The sequence below is a fragment of the Tamandua tetradactyla genome, chromosome 8 (assembly GCF_023851605.1).
Source record: "Tamandua tetradactyla isolate mTamTet1 chromosome 8, mTamTet1.pri, whole genome shotgun sequence".
Lineage (NCBI taxonomy): Eukaryota > Metazoa > Chordata > Mammalia > Pilosa > Myrmecophagidae > Tamandua > Tamandua tetradactyla.
The window spans coordinates 67,999,816-68,005,815 of record NC_135334.1 but is presented as its reverse complement, the minus strand read 5'-3'; the positions used below and the strand labels follow the sequence as shown (position 1 = coordinate 68,005,815).

The following is a 6,000-nucleotide window of genomic DNA, read 5'->3' as shown; positions in this document are numbered from 1 at the left end:
GCCAGCTCCACCTTGGAACACATAGGAGCTACAGTTCAAGAGGCAATGCTGTGCAACATTCCACCTGAGGAGGCCTTTATTGAGCCCCGTGCTGACCAGAACTGATCACCACATACTTCTGCGAGAAGCCCACTTTACAGATGAAGAAGATGAGGCCCAGAAAGGATGGAGGACTTGCCCAGATCACAAGGCCAGTAACTGGAAGAACAAGAACTGGGATCCAGCTCTGCCCGTCTCTGCCAAGTACTACTTACTGTCTTACTGAGAATGAGCCCTTGGTCCCTTGTGAACTTATGCCTGGTGGGAGGCCGAGACCCCACCAGTCAACTCTCAGTACAGTCGAGGAGCATACGTAATGGGATGGGAATGCTGAATAAGTAGGGTAGTGGGACCCCACAGAGAAGGTGGCCTTAGAGCCAAGGCGTGACGTCAGGCTGTAGGTGTGTGCAAAGGGAAGAAAGAGCTTTTCAGACAGCTGCAGGGGGGACAGCATAAACCATTTCTGAGGGTGGGAAAAGGATGAGTGCCTGATCCTGGAGGCTGCAGCCCAGGGGAGAGACATTGGAATGGGGGTTGGAAGAGGTGGGCGAGTCAGGTAGGGGGGTGACATGGTCTGACTGTGCATGACAGTCCAGGGTAAACATTGGAAAGTCTTTCTTGCCTGGATAGGAGGCCTCCCAGGGAGCTGGAGCTGCAACCAGGGGAGTGACTTCTGGGGGGTCTAGGCTGGAGGGAGCATGGGAGGTGGGGAAGGAGGTCGGAGGAGTCGAGGTGACTGAGAGGTTGAGGAAACCATTAACTGAAACTGGGAACCCTGGAGGGTGAGGAGAAGTGGACTATCTGAGCCTCAAAGTGGGTGGACACAGGCCTGGGATGATCAGAGGGTTTGTGTTCTGTCTTGCTGTCTTTGGGTGAGTCTCCATTGGATACCCCCAGAGCCCCTTCTGTGTGGCAGGATTGGTCATTCATAAGCCTTTGGGGATACAGTCCGTATTTTAAATACCCAGAAACCGAGGATCTGTGGCTTTCCCAAGGGCATTCTGGGAACCAGCCACAGAGCTGAGCTCAGGATCCAGACTGCTCCTACCGCTGCCCTGTCACAGCACGTGGTAAGCGCTCAATCCAGACCCTGGGCCAGCTTTTCCCATCTGATGAGGACCCTCCTTACATCTCTCGGGGACTGAGTGCCCCCTCCTCCATCCGGAAACTTGAGGATTAATGTAGAGATGGAGATGGGGAAAGGAATGGCGCTCTCCTCCTTTTCTTTCCCCAGCGACCCTGTCTTGGCACTTGCAGTGCTGGTTGCACAAGATGCTTGTCCAGAGCTTAGCCGGCCTGTAAAGCCTGACGTGGAGCCTGCACCTCCGCGGGGTCCCTGGCTGCGCGCGGAGCCCAGGGGTAGCTGCCAACCTGGGCTTGGCCCCCAGGGGCTCCCGGGGATGTTCTACAGCAGACAAAACTCGGGTGGGAGGGAGGGAGGAAGAGAGGGGGCCCGACGGAACAGAGAGGTGTCCAGCTGAGCGGCGAGGACCCAAAGCACGCCCTCCCAGGCCCTAGCGGGAACTCCGCGGCCACTTCCCAGCCGGTTCGCCCCCACAGCGCGGCGCCAGTTCGCATGCGCAGCAATCCTTTCCTGCTGCCCCACCAGAGACCACGCCTCTGTCCCCAAATGGGCGGAGGCCGAGGGACTGGGCGGGACCCGGAGGGACGGGGCGGGGCAGGGCCGAACGAACCCCGCGAGTCGGAGCTCGAGCCCCCGCTCCAGGCCAGCCCCAGCCGGATCACTGGCCAGAACCAGAGCCAGCTGTCCGGGTCCAGTCCAGTGCCCGCGCTGCGCCCAGCATCCCCCGAGTCCGGCTCGGCCCGCGGCTGTGCGGCAGGTAGCAGGAGCTGCGCGGAGGGAGGCATATGCGAGGGCGCGTGTGTTTTGTGTGTGTTCTGGGGGTGTGTGAGAAGGTGCAGCATGAGCCAGTACGTGTGAGCACGACTCGATGTAGAGGGTTGCACATCCTGCGGACCAGAGAGGAGGGGAGGTGAGCACGGGCCTTGAGGCCTGGGGGGCGGTGCCCTCAGGGATACGCCCCGGCACCCCGGGGTTCGTCCCCAGCTCCACCCCCACCCTGCGACGCGGGGCCTCTTTCCACTGTTCCGGATTCCGTTTTCCTGGTGTAGAGAACGTTGGCGCTAAACACTGGGGCTTAATGGGCTCTTCCCCTCCTCTTCCTTACAATTCCCCTTTCGGCTTCTCTCTCCACCCATTCGATCTCACAGCCCTTCCCTTGTAACTGGAGACTTGGGAAAGGGGCAAGGCCGAGGTCCCGGTGCCAGAGCCTGTTCCCCATAGGGGTCCTTATCAGGATGAATGGGAACCTTTCTCCTTGGCTGCAGGGCTTGGGCATGTGTGGGGGTGGGGTCTGGGGAGACTGGCCTGGTGATCAGAGGTGAAGTAGGACAGAAGGTCGTTAACTGGTGTTCAGTTCTCTCCCGTCATTTCATCTGGTGAGATTCATCGAAGAAGAGTAGGGCACAGAGGGGTGAAGTGAGATGCCATCTCTCTGGGGGCTGTTGAGTCTGAACTTGATCCCCTGTCTGCGTAACTCTCAAGCCAGCATCTCCTCCTCCCTGCACTATTGGAGGAAAGGGCTGAGGGCAACTATCCCCAGAATTCTAAAGGCAGGGAGAAATCTGGGCAGACTTCCTGGGATAGAGGTGGCTTGAGTCCCAGCCCAGCAGACCCTGTGAGTGAGACCTCCTGGGGGAACCACTGTGTTCAGCTGCCAGGATTGAGACCTTCGGGGGTCTTTGGGCCTGGTCCTTGTACCAGTCCTGATGGGGAGGGCCTTCCCGGGCTGAGGGACAGGGCAGGGTGAGGTGGGTCCAGCTGCTCCTGCTCCAGACCAGGCCAGAGTGGGGTGTCAGATCAAAGGGGTGCACAGGTGAGGTCGTTGCCCTGAACAGCCTCACTTCTGCCTGAGAGGCAAATGGATCAACAGATAAGCCCCTGCCAGAGTTAGACCCAGTGCTGGGTATGAGGCAGGGACTCATTACTGCCTGGGAGCTGGGGAAGATTTTACTGGGGATTCACTGGTGCTGGGTCTCAAAGGATGAAAACAAGTTCACTAAGCAGAAAACAAAGTGCAGGACATTGTCGGCCAAGGGGATAGCATGGTTAAAGATGAATGATAGCTTGGTGGGGAGCAGAGATCAAGTCAACAGGCCAGATGCCTGTCTTCTGAGAAGGGTCACCCTTGGCCGCAGTGGTGAGTGGGTTGCTCAAAACCAGTGAGGAGGGGCCGTGTCAGGGAGAGGCTCCCTCCTCTCCTCCCCTCACCAGGACTTGGCTTGGTAGGGAAGGAGGGAACCTCAACAGGAGTTCCCAGAGCAGGGGTGAGGGTGAGCGGGAGATGCCAAGGGGCTGCAGCACAGGGTCTGGACACTAGGAAAGGGTGGGTGGGGTGCCCTGTGAGATGGGGACCATGACCGGGAGAAGAGCAGGTCTGGGGGAGGTTGATGAGGCAGAGGTTGGCTGCAAAGATTTCCAGAGGCCAGTGGGCTTTTGGGGGTGAAATCCAGGACCCTGCTCTGAGGCCAGTGCTGTCTCTGGCTGCTTCTGAGGCTGCTTTCCTCGATGGCTCTCAAGACAGCCCTGGGCCCCAAATAGGAGCCCTCCTGAAGCCCTCACTGAGCACTGGGGAGGACTCTTTCCAGTGCCCCCTGCAGGCCTGAGCCATTGTGCCCAAGGTTCTTCCTGCTGAGACAGGCTCTGTACCTTCCTACCTGCCTATGGCCTCGAGACAAGGAATGTCCCCTGTGTGAGTCTCAGTCTCCGCATTTGTGAAATGGGTATAAATGCTGCCTAATCAGACAGATTTGGGAAATGGTGATTAGTTTAGGGCATGTCACTAGAGCACTTAGTAGGTACATGGCTTTTGGTAGCTGTTTTGATTAATAGTGATTAACAATTGACATCACTTTTTCCCTCCTTCCCTGGGGGAGATAGATAAATGCTTGCAGGAAGGAGGGTCTAACTTTGGGAGAAGAAGGGTGAAAGCAAATGGGAGCTCTCCCACTGAATTGGAAACCCTCTCAGACCCCTTTTGTGGCTGGGTCTTTCTGTCTGCCTGACCAAGGGCCTCCACCAAGGCTCCTATTCCCTGGAGAGAGGCAGGGGCTTGGAGCAGCTGGGTTCCCCCAGTTGCAGGGGGCAAAGCCTGAACTCTGTCCCCCAAGCAGCTCCCCAGCCTCTGTCTTAGGGCCTGTGCAGCCTTTCTCTTGTCTATCCCACGGCCCTATCTCTGCCCCCATCTCCTCAAGTGTTTTTTTGTGCCTTTGGAGTTCCCATCCATCCACCCATCTCCCCCAGAGACCTCTTCTGCCCCTTCATCCACTGCCCTCACCTCCCAAAACATTTCTTGGTTCCTTGTGGTCCACCTAGGCTTCTCATCCAGAGGTGATGCAGGCTCACCTCTGCAGACTCGTCTTTTCCCTGGGCCACTTCTACTCCAGATGTTGACATCCTTTGATTGCCTCACTTCAGTTCAGACCAAGCTGCAAATTTCCCTTTGGCCTCAGGCCTTGCCTTTACCTGCTTCTGAAGGCAAAATGGGTCAGGTCCCTTTGGGTTCTCATCCAGAGTGTTTTATGGAGTCAGCCCTCAGGCTTGGCCAGCATTTAGTTGCTTGTAAATGGCTCTAGTTACTCCCCATTTTAATTATTCAGAGGATGTATTTCTAGGAGCCCCTAACTTTCCCTGGGCTAGGGGCATGGAGAGACTACTAGTGGCTGAGGCTGTTGTGGCCTGTGGGAGTGGGCTGTTGTTTTCTGCCACAATGGGGGTTGTGGTCAGCTGTGGGAGAAGGGACTGGTGACTGGAGAAGGCCAAAGCCCATGCATTGGTATGAAGTTGACCACCACTGTTGAGGTATGTCCGGGAGGTGGCTGCAAGGAGCATGAGGCCTGAGTCCTCACCTACCCCTGGGCAGCCCACTGCTGTGTAACTTCCCCTGCCAGGCAGGTGCAGTGGAACTCAAGGGGTTTGTTACTACTGACAGTAATTAAGACACCAGAGTTTAGGGTGACTTTGTTTTACATTGGAGCAATTGAAGGGGCAATTGAAGGGGTAATAACTCCAGCCTTACTCGCTGGCTTCCTTGAGTGGGAGAGAAGGGGTGGGACCCCATAACCCACCCCCACCCATTGTTCTTCAGGAACTATATAGTTTCCTATGGCTGTTGTAACAAATTGCCACAATTTTAGTGTCTTAGAATGACACAAATATATTCTCCTATGGTGCTGGAGGTCCGAGATCTAAAATGAGTCTTAAAGGGCTAAACTCAAGGTGTCAGCATGGTTGGTTCCCTCCAGGGGTTCCAGGGGAGAAGCCTTGCCTCTTCCAGCTTCTGGTGGCTGCCAGCATTCCTTGTGGCTGCATCATTCCAAACTCTGCTTCTGTGGTCACTGTGGCTTCTCCTTTCCTGGAGCCAAATTTCCCTCTGCCTTCCTTTTATAAGGACCCTTATGATTACATTTAGGGCCCACCCGGATAATCCAGGATAATCCCCCATCTCAAGAGCCTTCATCAGATCTGCAAAGTCTTTTTTGCCATATAAGGTGACAGTCACAGGTCCAGGGATTAGGACGTGGACATCTTTGGGGCCACAGGAACCAACTGCAGTGTCATCGCAGGGCACCCATAGCCCTCAGCTTCCCTGCGTCACAGCCCTGGTTGTCCTGTGAGGCCGCTCTCAGCATCTGTCTCCCTCGGCCTGGGAGCCTTTGTGGTCAGTGCCTGGCACTGCTGCACCTCTGGCTCCAGCGCCCAGCCTGAGCCTGTGGTAACTGGCACTCAGGTGTGTTTGGAAGAAGAGAACATTCCAGCATGTCCCTGTGGGCTGCCCCAGAGGTTGGACCCAACCTGTACGTGACAATGGATTAGGCCTATCAGAGTGGAGCTGGGCTTTTTTCACACATTCATCCAATAAACCTAGTGCCAGGTGGGGT

The 6,000-nt window shown here is 56.2% G+C and overlaps 1 protein-coding gene across 1 annotated transcript in view; it reads left to right on the top strand.

Moving 5' to 3' along the window:
* Positions 1-1,710: 1,710 nt before the first annotated feature.
* The window catches only part of CAPN5 (calpain 5), a 70,417-nt gene continuing 66,127 nt past the window's right edge, over positions 1,711-6,000 (top strand). Inside the window, exon 1 of the mRNA XM_077113513.1 lies at positions 1,711-1,880. The gene's annotated coding sequence lies outside the window, so the exon portion shown is untranslated. The remainder of the gene's footprint in view (positions 1,881-6,000) is intronic.